The sequence below is a fragment of the Labrus mixtus genome, chromosome 4 (assembly GCF_963584025.1).
Source record: "Labrus mixtus chromosome 4, fLabMix1.1, whole genome shotgun sequence".
NCBI classification, from domain to species: domain Eukaryota; kingdom Metazoa; phylum Chordata; class Actinopteri; order Labriformes; family Labridae; genus Labrus; species Labrus mixtus.
The window spans coordinates 8,539,648-8,554,975 of NC_083615.1; positions in this window are offsets into that span (position 1 = coordinate 8,539,648).

A 15,328-nucleotide genomic window follows, 5' to 3' on the forward strand; every position below is an offset into this window, starting at 1 on the left:
CAGGAAAGACAGTTGTTTTGATCCTCTCATCTTACTCTTGGTTAATAACTTCAATTAGGATTATAATTACATCAGAATTTGTTTATCTAACCATTTTACCTACTTATCAAAAACTATTTGACTACCAGGCTGAATTGTCACCTTTGTGTTTTCATGTCCTGTCCCCTAGAGAAACTCTTTGTCCAAGTGTGGGATTCAAATAATCATTGTTGCAATGATGGTCCTGTGCACACAGTCATTGTGGAATCTATTTACGCAGATACAAGAAAATGATTAGAAGATGAAACAGTTTTGCATCTCAGAGTAAAACCAATTGCTTCTTGTAGCTATATCCTTAGGGAGGATGTTATAACATCTGTGAGAGTTGTGAGTATTGCTTTCTTGAGAAATTAGCCTAACGTGTTTTTGATCCCAGCAACAGATAAGTGACAACTTTGAGATAGGCAGCTTACAGTTATTGTTTGTTCCCTGTTAATTATTCATGCTGTGTGCCTCCCTCACAGCCAGAAAACAAGAGGAGTGCTTTTGTTTTGGCTTTGGAGGGGTGAGAGACGGGGGGCCTAAAGTGTTTTCTATCCCTCTGTGCTACTCGTGTCACAAAATCTACTACAGATGGAGAGCAAGATAAGCGCTCCAGAGACTGATCTTTTTGCCTTCTCCTCTAAGGTCGTGACACTGACATTCCCAGTGGCATATGTGATACTTGCAACCCCCAGCCTCCTTGTGTTCTCTCCTGATCCCTTTCTTATTGGCCTTCAGGAAATATGCAGTTTTAACAGCATTTTTGAAGTAAAAAAAAAAAAGAAAAAGAAAAGTGACGTATTTAATGAGGCAGGGATGAGTTTATGGAAAGGTTAGTTCAAAAAGTAGTCAGGAGTTTGTTTCAGACACACAGGGCCTCCCGTCTGTGTGAGGAAAGCAGTGCAGGGTGCAGGAATGGCCTGGCTCCAGAGAGAACAGCTGTGAGGTATTTTCTTTTTGGCTCCTTGGGTATTTACAGAGGGCTCAGAGAGCAAAAAGAAGGCTGAGGTGAATCACTAACTAAAAAGCACCTCCTCCCCCGGCCTCAGAGCGCTCACATGGATCACTGGGGTTGAGGGGAGGTCCTCTCTTCTAAGACCCCAACAACACACAGCTCAATTCAGTGATTACTTGTTGTTCCATGCTAATCAGTGATTGATCAACATATGTAGGGATCTTAGACCTTTGGGATTTGGGAAGTCTGCATACTTCCAACCTCGAAATTTGCTGCTTCAGAAATAGGAAATGTCGTTTTACAGAACTTTGAAGAAAGAAATCAAATGAATCCTATCTTCAACTCATTCAAGAAAGGATTTTATAACGTTGTGATTGGTACAAAAAAAGTATTTGTGATGCTGTCTGACCTATAAACATAATTTGATATTTTAGGTGACAAAGATGGAGGACGTAAACAAGATGTGTGTCTGCTACATTCTATGTTCCTCCTACATTTACGCTTCTGGCAATATAATGTAGTCTTGTATCCATGATAATCAAATACACACACACACACACACACACACACACACACACACAGGTAGGCCGACTATATGCTAACCCACAGGCCAATTCTCACATGCACGTCTTATCACGCACAAACCCTTTTAATTCAATTTACACAGCCCGCGCTTCAATTTCACACACATAGCATCACACCACATGCTATCTCATTAAACAGGCTGTGGACATGCTTCACCAGCTCTAACAAAGTATAGCTTTATTGTTCCCTCACACAGACGCACACAGGGGCATAGTCCAAGGAATTCCCCGACAACAGCATAGAAGTTATCGGAAAAAATAAAGCATTATTTTGTTAATGTGATTGTGGATTGGTTTGTCTTTATTTTGTATATGTTAATGTCAAAACACGGGATGTCATTTTAAGGTTATGTGGTTACTGCACTAGCGATAAAGCTGTCTTTGTCTCTTGTGCAGGTTTAAAATGGCATACAAGCTCCTTTTCTATGAAAATTGTGCAGCTTTTTTTCCCTCTTGAAATTGTCAAGCATATTATGCTCTTTGGAAAGGTTTTTTTTTTAACTGATACAGGCAGGTTTAAGCACAGTGGAGGCATTTTTGTAAATGACAAAAATGGCTGCTTTTTCATGGAAGATTCTGAATCTGCCCTTATGTCATGAATAAACTGGACTGAGATTTGTGTCAACTCAACGTCAGTCAAATGTCTAAACTGAGACAAAAATAAAATTGGAAAATGTTTAAAATCATTGTCACGATGATCTAAATGACTTCTGTCATGTCTTCACAGTGGTCCTTATCTCCATCCAATAACAACCAGAGCACAAACATATTTAAATTTACTCATTGTATTATAATAAGAAGAGTTCAAAGCAGCAGTTCTTTTCTTCAGAAAGCAACGGCTATTCAATAGTTGAAATTTATACTTGAAATAAAGCTTACTGGTAAATCATTCAATCACTATCAGCTATTGTGCCAACTAATTTCCTGTTGTTCAGCATAGCTCTAGCTTTTAAAATGTAGCTTAAGCCAGGGGAAAATTTGTTAAAGCCAGTATTGAGATATGAATCTGAGGGGAACAGCCAGTCGGTTTTTCTGAAAATTACAACATGTTGTCTCTCAGTGTTTCAATACATTCCCAAACAAAACTGTTAAAATGATGAGATGTGACTTTGAATGGAAAAATATGTCTATATGTCTTGGGGACTATTAACCAGATTAAATGACTTCATGTGGTCTGTAGTCTTAAAACCTCTAGCTGAAGTCATTTTATCCAGTCACTGTTTGGCAAGAAATAGTTCCACCACATAACCGCCCCATTAAAACCATAACTAGTCTTTATAACCCATGTATGTCAGACTTTTCCTTTTAAATGCAAATGAACTATTGGCTTCAGAAACACACTCAGATTTTCAACTCCTCAGATCAGGATAAAATTCACAAATTAAAAAGCTAGCTGGAAACTTTAAAACCAGAAATAGAGTAAAAACCACAGTAAGAAGATGAGTCATGAAACACTGCTGATTTCTTTTGCGTTCAGTTCATTTTGGAGTTTTCATTTCATTTGCTTCAACAAGCAAACAAAGCCACATACAGTAGGTCCTCCCCGAGACTGACGTTTTTGTCACCCATTATTCTAATCAATGTTAACATCCCGAAATAGACGGTGAAAGATATTAACACAGACACACACCAAGACGTTGTCGTTGAACACACCAGTGCAGCCTCAATCTGTCAGGGGGCATCAGCCAGCGCCCAGGGGAGACAGGCCCTGCCTCAAGGCGTCCTGCCCCCTCTACGACTCCAGGTTTAGGATTAAAGGACAAGGAGACAGGGTGTAGACGGGCATATTCATATTGGAAGCCCTTCAGGAACCACACACACAGTCAGTTAGTGTGCTACTGAAAAGTCTTGCAGACTTTTTCCATTGCATCGTCTGAGTCATAATCTGTTCTTACAGAGTTCAACTTTAACATTTTGATCCTGAAGCAAACCTTTTGGAAAACAGTTCTCTTTAACCTAGATTTTTTTCTGAGGAGAAACCTTGAGGACTTTTCATGAAGCAAGCAGCAAACATCCCTCCAAGGATATGTGCGAGACACGGTTCAAAATTAGTGCGCTTTCACATGAAATGGTCTGTGAATTCATGCATCTCCATCTGGCTTAGTGAGCCTGTCTGCGTCTGTCACATCGCCAGGCTGACAGAGAACATGGGGCACAGAAGGGTGACAATGGAAATGACAGTTTCACTCTGAAGCTGGCACGTAATGAATCATCTTAATTTGGAAACACCTTCATCTAGACGATTCATGCGGTTATGGTGTGTGTTACCTGCCGGTAACCTAGCAACAAGCTCCCCACGCCGTTTAAAGAAGTAATTGGACAAATCTGTAGGAGGGAAAAGGCGCAAAAGGAGAGAATCAAAGTATAAGCATGATGTTTCTGCAATTAGAAAGCATTTAGAAGCGTGTTTATGTGCTGAAGCATGGCTATACTGTGTATTATTTGAACTTTTTATCTGTTTCTGGTAGCATTCTGCTTTTACACCTGTAGGCGGTCTAGTTTGAAGCCTTCCTCCACCTTAGTTATTACGGATGTCTATCTGCTGTAGCTCAGTCAGTGACAGGAGCCTGAAGATACAAGAGAGAGAGTGGGAGGGAAAGTGTAGAGATGTATGTCAGTCTGCTGAGATATTTTATGCATTTTTATTTCTTGCAGGGATTCAGAAACATCTGCTGTCATGGAGCTTAACCGAGCAGTGAGAGAGCTCATGTACAAGGCACCAGAGGCTGAGGGAAATGGAGAGAGTAGAGATGGAAACAAGGAATGGCCGGACCCATTCTGCCCTTGTTTCATCTTAATGTACAGTAAGTAAGGGTGCTGACTTTAACCCCCCACCCCCACCCCTTGTCTCTTGCACCCCCTGTGAGTGCAGCCATTTCTTTGCTGTCCTGCGGTGACAGGCCAAGCGTGGCTGAACTCCCTCCATATACTGTACCTCCAGTGTTCCCAGGAGGATGAACCGACTATTGAATGGAAGAAAGTAGGCCAGGGGAGCCACCGCTGCATCCCCCCCTTCCTCCTCCTCCTCCTCCTCCTCCTACAGAAATCTGATTCACCAGAAGGGAAAACATCCATTTGTCTGTCACACAGAATTTCTCTCCCGCTCTGTTCTATTCAGGGATTTCATTTACCTCAGAGAGAGCATGCATTTTTAACTCTGTGGATTTATTTCTCATATTGACTCAATTCCTCTAGGTGTGCAGGAAATTCTGTGCGCCAGTTTTGACAAGACATCACTGTTTAGTTGGATTCAAACAGGTTTGAGCCATTTCTTCTGTCAGGGGGAATGTGGTTCTGTGTGCAGCACAAGTATGGAGTTCTGTGGTTGCTGGTCCGGTCCAGACACATTTTCTGGTCTGGGAGTCTTGGAAGGTGGAACTGTGGGATATAAAATAGTTTTAAATGAATAATGATTTGTGGATAGAGGCTTTGTAGGCCTGGTGCACTGTAAAATATTGAAAGATGGTTAGACATAAACGAAATAGAGATGTTTAAAAGTTGACCGGAGCCTTGAAAACTGTAGATAAAAATAGGGAAATAGATATTTTTGAGAAGACAAATACAATTACACGAATATTAAAAATAGAAATGTAATATTAGGGATAGCTCTGTAGTGAAAGTATGTTTTATTATCCAGAGCCTCAGACTCTGACAGCTAATACTCTCTCTCCTTCAGTTTCCAGTCCAGCATTCGAAAACTAAAGACCTCTGCCCGAGGATCTCAGTCAATGCAACGTTGTAGCAAGTAGGGTTGTCATGATACCAGAATTTCAAACTTTTGAAACCATGGCAACAAAAATATAAAGTCCAAGACTCTGGGTAATTTCATGTTGTTGTGTTTTTATTTTGGGACTTTTTTTTTGCAATTTAAAGGAAAGATTGGACAGTTGATGAAGTTGGAAATCAGGTAAAGAGAGTGGGGAATGACATGCGGGAAAGGAGCCACAGGTCGGATTCTCGGCCGAGCTGCTCGCTTCAAGGACTGCAGCCTCTGTACATGGAGAGCGAAAACTCACCATTCCGCCACCACTCTTTTTAAAGAGAATTGTTGGGCCTTTTTGCCTTTACTAGATAGGACAACTGAAGAGGTGAAATTAAAATGCTGGAGGTAGAGAGTGTAGGATGACATGCCGCAAAGGGCCAATTTCAGATTTCAACCCGCGGCCTCTGCGCAGAGGACCATTGCCTCTGTACAGGGGTCGTGCACCATAACCCCCAAGCTATCGGTGCCCCAACCCTCATGTTTTTAATCAGATAAAATTCCAAGTAAAATCCTGCACACTGTCTAAATTGCACAATCACATTGGCAATGTTTCAGTTTTGACAAGTTTCCAATGTGTTTGTGCAGTTTTGACAGCATCAACTCCTCTCCTCTCTGTCTGTTTGTAAGAGACATTTTTATGTGACACATGGACTTGAGACACTTCATTGTTTGCCCATCTGTGAATTTGAATTGACCATCACTGCTTTTTCTCTTATTCGCACAGCATTTTTGGATCAAACATATTTTTTTAAAAGCCTGATACTTTTCGATTCTGTTGTATTGTTTCATAAACACGTGATATCGAAAAGTATCACAATTTTGACAAAGTTAGCAAATTGGCACACAAATCACATTTACACCATTGTAGAAGAACACATTGCCACCGTGTCTCTCTACAAATTGGATTTCATGAGTTCAATTAACTTTTTCAGTTCATTTAGATAATCAGTTATACAATACTTCAATTCAGAGGAGAATTCTTGTAGTTTTTTTTTTTACAGTGTTCTTGTGGGGCTCGCTGCAGACGCCTGGGAGCTTTAAACTGGAGAGCAGAAACCGGGTGTGGAAACAACACTGTCATGGTGGTCACCATTTTAATATGCCTCCAGTCTGTAGGAGACCACGCTGACTGTGATTAATGTCAAGAGCTGTTAATACAGTTTGAGCTGGTTGGCTTTCAGAACTATAACTCTTGCGACAATCCCATTTCAATACTAAAGCAGTTTTTTCAACATCCACAAAGCCGATAATGACGTTCCCAGAGTTTGTTTTGGACTTGCTACACTTCATGCTGAAGCCTTTTTATTTTTACAGATGCCCAGGTAATTTCCCTCCATTCCTTCAGAGAACTCAACTACATAAATGAAATACGGATGCAGCTTGAAATCAACTCCAGTGGCATCTAATCTCTTGTATCAACTTTAGGGATGTTTTCCCTGCCAACTCCTGCTTGGATACCAACATTTCCTTAGCAACTGCATGGCCAGAGGCTATATATGTACATTTAATGCTGACAGGAGCTGCAGGGCTCAGCTGTTGATGGAGCACAGTTATCCTTTTTCTCATTACTGTCTGCTCTATGTGATATCCACCAGGCCCAAAAACAACCATAAGGGACTTATATATATGTGTGTGTGTGTGTGTGTGCATAGTGTAACCAATAAGGAGAGCCGGCGTGCTCCTCAGAAACATCTGTCCAATACTCTGAGCTGATATCTGAGAAGACAAACAAAGGATTTTCTATTCCTCATCACACTCCAGATGTCATCAGATATGGATGTAAACACAACTTCCTGAGAAAATTGAAAACTGCTCAAACATATTCAAAGTGCCAGAGCTCACATGCATAATCTTATTTGAGAGAACAAAACACAAATAAGCTGCTCATCCTGTGACAGCCGTGTTTGTTAACCTGTTTCCACACGCACATAAGACAGGGAATACCACAAAATCAGAGCCTAAAACTAAGCTTACTGTGCTGGATGAGTGTTTGTTTTAGTCTTGTTTCCATGGTGATGTCTTGCTCATAGACGCACCAAGACTCTTTTGTTGAAAATCTAACTAACTGCAAAAATACAAAAACTCTGAATATGCTTCTAAGGTCAACGGTGATTGCAGAGGAGAGAGCAAATAAGCGCACTTTTTCTTTATCGATTCCCCTCCGCATATGGAATACAGTATAAGTGGGCTCCTCCACTAGCCCCTAATGGTTACACAAGGTCAGAAGCACAAGCTTTCATGTCCTGGAAATCCATGCAGCAGAAAAAAATAAAGCAGCCATCTGGAATAAACTGAAAAGGTTAGTGCATGAAAAACATAACCAACTGGTTTCCGAATGTAAACTAATCAGCATACATGTGCACTTGTTTTAAAGACAGCAAATGATATCAACTGTTTAATATTCTTTAATCCTTAAATTGTTGCGTATAGCCGTTTTAAAAGTGACTGTATGCAAATGTGACCGCAGTTGCGCAAAATGATCAACACCCAACTCTCCTGCTCTCAGCTCAGATTGTTTTGGTTAAAAGTCTGAAACTTTATTTTCTTACACTTTAACTGGTTATATACCATATTATTGTTAACGACCGCAGCAGTCAGCTGTTTACTGCAAAAAAAACCCCAACAACTCTAAAAACTGATTTTGCATGACATGCTCAGCGCCACACGGACAGAGTTAGCTGGTGATTTTACTGGTGGATCGAACCATTTACTGCTAAGGAGCTGGTAGGGAATAAAATATTTCATTGCTGTATTTGCCAGGCCTGCATTTTAGCCCCAAAATGTTTTGCTCCAATAAGATTCAACCCATTATGGCATACAGCTGTTTCTGTACAATAATGTACACCTATTTTACAAACAATAGGAATAGGCATAAAAAGAATCAATTTATTATAGTTTGTATCCATAAAGATGAAATAATGGGATTTGTTATGGCTTGTAATGCACAGTTATTTGTCCACAAGGCCAAAGATGACCGCTATCTTGTCTGAGTGATGTGACACATTAAGTAACTGATGGATCCCAGTTTCATTATTCCAAGATGTGATAGGTGTCTAAAGATAATCCAGGTGAATGATTGGATCGGTCTATCATGAGAGTCAGAGGCACAATGGTGTAATTATACCTGCACAAGGACAAGACAAGGTGGAAGTCAGATTGGACATTTATCCTTGGATCACCATCAGTGTGGATTTAAAAGCTTAGCCAATGAGCTGTGAAACACTGTCGTACAAAAGATCAAGATTCATCTGTTGGAGCATCAAAGAATAAACGGCAAACATGTCAAACACCATTTGAGATGAAAAGAGGAAATAATGAGGGAAAAAAGGAAAAGCAGAGCAAAGGAGATCGGCCCTTATTTTCTTCTTCATGTCAAAGCTCAGCAGGAAGTTTCAAGGGAAACACCTGACTCTCGAGTTTTATATAAAAGCTCATTTTCAAATCATAAATCCAAGAGCCCGAGTCCATCAGGGGAGATCTGATGCCTATGTCTGTTGGCAGTGTACAAATTCTTAATAAGAAAGATCTGATTCTTTGATGTGATATTCATATTCCCTCAGGATGAATGTACAATTTGCTCTTTGATACCACTCAGAAAGTAACAGATACATGAAACTTTTACATGGGACGTGGATTCAGGGAATACTGCTTGTGTAAACGCAGAAGACCGCTCCATCAGTTTTTCTCATTTGAGCTTTGCAAACTTTGCAAACTTGTAAATCAGCTCCAACAACTCACTTTGTGTCAAGATTTTCCAAATCAGCTGCTTTCCTGTTTCTTTTTAAAACTGTTAAGGCTACTGAAAGAAATAAATAAAATGCTGAGACATGTGCTGTCATGTTTTCCCTTTTTTACGTTCAGGAAATATTGGTCAAACATCCTAAATGGATTTCAGTTTTTTTGCAAATCTATTTCGTACAACTAATTGGGGTTCCCTGGTTGTAGGCCTATGTTTCTTAGATGTTAGTAAACTATAGTTCCTATTTGTCAAACAGGTCTTTTTCTGTAATGCTTGTGCTTCTCTTTCTTTTGGGGTCTCCCAGGGAACGATTTTAGGTCCCCTCCTATAATCTATTTACATGCTGCCCATGGGGAAAACCCTGCGTATGCACGGCATAGGCTTTCATTGTTACGCCAATGACACTTAACTCTATGCCCGTTAAAACCTGGTATTCCTGCTATCTTTCACAGATCATGTCCTGTCTGGCAGAAATTAAAAGTTGGATGTCAAAAAATGTTCCACAGCTCCTCGACTCGAATCTGAAGTGCTTATTAATTCCATCTGGCCCCAGAACTAGCTTAATTAATAATCTCCAGTCTGGGGGCCCGATCTGCCCAAAACCTCGGGGTCAATTTTTGACTCAGAGCTATTTATTTGACAGCCAGACGGTCAAAGTGACGCAATCCTGTTTTGTTCAGTTGAGACAACTTGAACCAAAATTAGGTCATTCCTTTCTCTTGGTGAAAGTAGTCCTTGCTTTTATCTCTTCCAGACTCGACTATTATGATGATCTTTATTCCAGCATTAGCAAGCATAATACAAGCCTGAAATGAATTCTTCTGCCAGCGAAGTGAAGTGCTCACATAACACCTGTCATTGCTTCCCTTCACATGCTACCTGCAAGTTTAAGAATTTATATACAGATTGTACTGACTTGTCACAAAAGGTGTGCGAGCTTTTGCAGTTCAGGCCCCACAGTTGTGGCAAACTCAAACCGCTTCTTAAAACTCATTTTAATCATCTGTTTTTTTTTTTTATGTTGGCATTGGTGTCTACTTCTTTACCAGGTTTTTAGTGATTTATGTTGAATTGTTTTGCATCTCTGGGGGTAGCTTCAATTTAATTCTCTTTACAAAACAGACCCCCCCCCTCTCCCCCTTAATTAAGTTCCTCTTAAGGTGTAAGAAAACCAACTACAAAATAATATGTTTCATATTCAAAATGGTTATTAGCTGACACAGCAGGAGACATTGCTGTTTAGTTGGATTCAAACAGGTTTGAGACAACAGGAGAAAATTGCCGACTGTGATTGAATATAATTATCAAGCAAAAGATATGGCAAGATTTATCTGCAAGTTTCCACAAAAGTATAATCAGTCATTCTTGAAATAATGTATTGGAAATTGAAACTAGGGTTGTTGTTATTTTTAGATTAGGATTTTAAATGTGAAAAGGACTTCAGAACAGCTGTGCCCTGGGGGAGGAATGGAAGGACAGGAGACCATAGTTGTAGTTTTAAAGGAAAGGAAAGGCAAAATATGCATCCATCCAAAATAAGTTTTACACATTCTCTTATTGCTAAATAGATCAATTATACAAACATAATGCCAATGCACTCCTGCGGGCTGACACAAGGCTGAGTCTTTAAATGATGAGGATATCCGAGCCTTTCTCCAGAGCTCTTTTTGTTTTAACTAATGCTTTCATCAGTGATTATACTTTAAGAGAGGCGAAAATGGAGAAGAGACTCAGGCCACAGCCTCCATTCACCTCATTTCCCTGTGAACCCTTCTCTAATGGCTATTTAATTTATAGCACCAACGGATTATCAAAGCCATTTAAATTAGTCATCATGGAGAGGATAGATTGTGAGACAGCCATGGGAGGTGGGTCACGTTCACAAAAAGGCCTCAAGGAAAGATGAGCAAATGCAAATGGAATATAAAAAAGGATGATTTTTCTTCTCTCTCTGTAGATTCCACGGGCTGTACTTTTGATTTAATCTGCTATAAAGCTGAGCCCACTGTGGAAAAGCCCTCAAGGAGGAGCCTCTGTTTTACACTTCCACCAGAAATAATGTTACAGAATCAAGAGTATCTTAAGAGAAGGAGGAGAGACAAAAGAGGACGTGTGTGTTAAAGAACAAAGCTGTGAGGGAAATGGAGGAGCCAGGCAACATGTGTATAATACTTACTGCTCAGACTTCAATAAAATATAGATCTCAAACATCACATTTAAGCGAAAGGGTGACCTTGTAGCCTCCTATCCCATTTTATAATAAAGAAAAGAAAAATCCAACAAGGTTAGATAAGCCTTTATTTGTGTATTGTAAGCATTCATAACATGTATCCAGTATATTTTACGACATGTAATGTTTAGGGAAAACCTACTTTCCTTTCTGGTTTGGAAAATAGTATCAGCGTGAGCAATACCAGTTGTTTTTATAAAGGTTTAAATGAAAGGAATAGTTTAACATTACCAATTTGCTTTACTGTCATGAGTTAGATAAAAGGATTGATTTCATTGTTTTAGCCTTTCAGTGAATATGCAGGGGGAGACAGCAGGCCGTTAGCTCTGCAAACAAACTGGAGAAAATGTTATCCTGGATCCACATAAATGTAACAAACTTTATCTACAGCAGATCAATTTAAATCCTGTTTTTGAAGCCAAACAAAATATAAAAAAAACCTTTCCACATCCATTTCACATGACAGGTGTAGGACAGCAATGTGTCCATCAAAAACTGAAAGGTAAACAGGTCTAGTACTGAAACGTTGCCAATAAATGTTTGTTTGCAAGTTAGACAGTGTGCGGGAGTTTACCTTTAAGTTTATGAAGCTGTACAAAAACAATGGTGCAAAGACAATGTAGTGTGATTGAATGATTTTTATGAGCCAGAAACAATTTTTTGACTGGAAGTAGTGACTTCCTCAAGTCTTTCACAACAGGCAAGGCTCTTTATACTACATTAGGCTGACCACAAGGCTTTATTTTGAAAACCAACTCTAACCCTTTCCCAACATTTACTAGACAACCTCAAAATTAACCCAAACCATAAACCAAAACAACACTAAACCTAACCCTAATCCCAACCATTACACCCAAATCTCAACACCAAGACTAAAAAAGACAACGTTCTGTCTTTAAAGGCTTTATATGCGATTTTTCAAGTATATCAAGTATATCCTCTGAAAATAACTCTGTGAGTCATGACTGACTACAATGGGTGTAACACCCGAGTCCCACTGTCTGTGATGCTTTCCGAGTTTTCCGAGTCCTATCTTCAGTTTGTTTACATCGCCAGGCCGGCCGGACGACTCCTCCCCTCGTGTATAAAAGTTGTTTAATTGAGGGACTAGAGAAAAGAAGAATAACATACTGTACTCACTGCTTAACTGAATGTCACGTAAGCATTTCTAGATCACGGTCATGTCGGGTAAATTTGAAATGCAGTGTGAAGATATGAGCATAATAAAGATCGGTAGCATTAGCATGCTAACACAACAATGCACCGCAAGTTGTTTTGGTTTCATGCTGGTGCTCGAGGGCGACATCTGCTGGATCAAAAAATCGCATATAAAGTCTTTAAAGGTGCACTATGTAGATTTGGGACTTTATTCAAAGGAAAAAATTGGGTCCCTGGAACACTGTTTGGATCTAAAAAGCTACCTGGAGATACGATTTCACTGTTGCAGGCCCTCCACCATAACTTCTCGCGTAGCATTTTATCTTCAAACCGATTTGTAGGGACCACATTTTCCTCTCATAGTGCACTTTTAACTCCAACAGCACGACATCAACTTTAACCTCACCCTAACCCATACCCTCAAACCTTTACGTCAACCCCGACTCTAACCCCCAACCCCACACCATCACACCTTTAACCCATTAGTTGTTCATTTTTACAAGCTTGATTGTTTTTAACATAAACCCAAACTCAAACCCAAACATGCTGAATGTACAGGTGTATTAAAGCGAGATTAACCTGTTTTTCTTTTGAGAAGCTGATATAACTAAAGTGATAAAGCAAACAGCTCTGTTTGCAGTATGAACACTCTGCAACTAAGATTAATGACTCCAATTTAGTGGATCACTGGAGATGAGTGAGATTTAAATGCATGTAAATCACAACAAAAGGCTTCCTTCTTTGTTGCATTAAAACCCTGCATTATTCTACCTACAGTATAACCGGAGAGATTAAAGGCTGCTGATAGATGTGCTTCCATGCATGAGCTCACACGGTCACAAACGTCTGACACAGACCACTTCATCAGCTCATGTCTGTGCTCGCCACAGGCCACCAGCTCTCCTCCGTCGTGAAAATATTCACCAAATCATATAAATATTTATGTCCATTAATAGTAAAGAGGCGGCATGAGGAGATGCATAATGCTCTGCACTGGTCTTATTTTTTCAAAGGAGATGCACTCCAACTGCCACGATGGCTCTGTCGTCATGACAACAGAGTTCAGCTAGCGCGCCAAGCAGGACTTGGCCCCATCAGCCTGCTCAGGCAACAGTAGCACGATTCTCAGAGATGGGAGGGAAACAATGCACACATTAAGTGTTCTCCAGGCGTAGAATGAATGTTAATGTTAACTTGCATCAGACGACAAAAGGACGCGTGTGTTAGCAAGAGAGAGTGTGCACAACAGCCTTCAGTGTTACCTTTGTGAAGACGCCGCACAAAGATGTCAATTTGTGGACATAATGAAATGATCTCAAGCCTTTTCTATGCATTGATACCCAACAGCAGAAGACAGCCACAGAATAATTTGACCATATAAAGACGTGGATGAGGAAAGCAGATGCGAGGAACTACAGGCTATCACATTTACATTCCACAAACCAACAGTGCCAGAGTCCAAAATATTGTCCTAACAAGGAGCAACATATTTGTTGTCCTCCTACCTGTTGAAGAAATTACTAAGACTTGACTCCACACAATGAGACTCAGTTGACTCAGATGGCTTACGTTGATGAAAGTTTATACATCAGATGAATACTCATGAGGAGACATGATTCAACATCACACTTCTGTACTCGTGTCTTGCTCAATCACTTCTGCCGAACTTTTCGAAAGGCATCGCATATATCCAAAAAGTTGTGTCACATTGACCCACCTAGACTAAACTGTGACGTCAATTACACTGGAGCAGACAATAAGTCTACCAAACATCCTTGCAGATATCAGGAAGAACAGTTGACACTCTCTAAGCTGTACTTGGTGTTCTAATAACAGCTGAACTCTGTCATGTCTGACTGACGTTAGAGAACAGTGAATAAACCTAATGAAGTCTGTACATTATAATCTAAATAACGACAGAAATTCCACCACACTACCATTAGATTTTAGTGAATGGAGGATTGTTAAAAAAATCATCCACTATAAAAACAAACAAATAATATCACCCTTTTCTGTCTCTCAAACATACACACACACACACACACAGCTGGGGGTGCTCTGGGCTTTGGCCTGTCAGAGCGCCAAGGTTTTGTGATCACGGACATGATTTCTCTTTGCACCGACAACTCCTCTGGGAGCAGCGACTTGTTCTGGGATAGAAAAGAGATGGGGGTGTTCTTTCCAGCTCCAGCTCCAGCTAGTGGATGAGAAACTAATGAAAGACAGGAAGCACAGATAAAGCTGAGGCGTGCGTCAGAAAACAGAAACAGAGGGTTATTGGAGTGTGTGTTAAAGACAGCAGCTCCATGAGGGATTAGGAGGCCGAGCAGCAGGAGCGATTTGCTCCAGAGAGAACAGCTTCCTGACTTTTTTCTGCTTTGCAAGGTAGCACAGCTTTCACTTCCAGAGCCAGCATGCATGCACACCCTGGCTCGTACATCCTGCAAGATTAGTAAGGAAGTTTGCTCATTGTGTGAAGAAACGTGTAATATCTTCCACCACAGGAGCAGATGGAAAAGTTGAGCTTTTTCCTGATGGAAAAAGTTTTGTGAGTTGAGGGTTTACATTCAATTCAAAAAACATTATTTGTCCCAGGGGGGCAATTCAATTCAAATTACATCATTCAGTTAGTCATTTCCCCATGACGAGAGAGTTTTCTCTGCAAAGACAATGGTCTGTCCCTCAAACTGCCCTCAACACTTTACAAGGCCTAACAGTCCTGCCTTGAAAAGGCAATGTAGAAAAGGCTTCAAGCTAATCAACATGGTGAAAAATAATAGTTCCAATATTTCAATATTCAAATACTCTCACCACATCATGAAAAAGTAATAAATTACTCGCAAATTACATCTATTTTACCGTAAACTACCTTGGACTT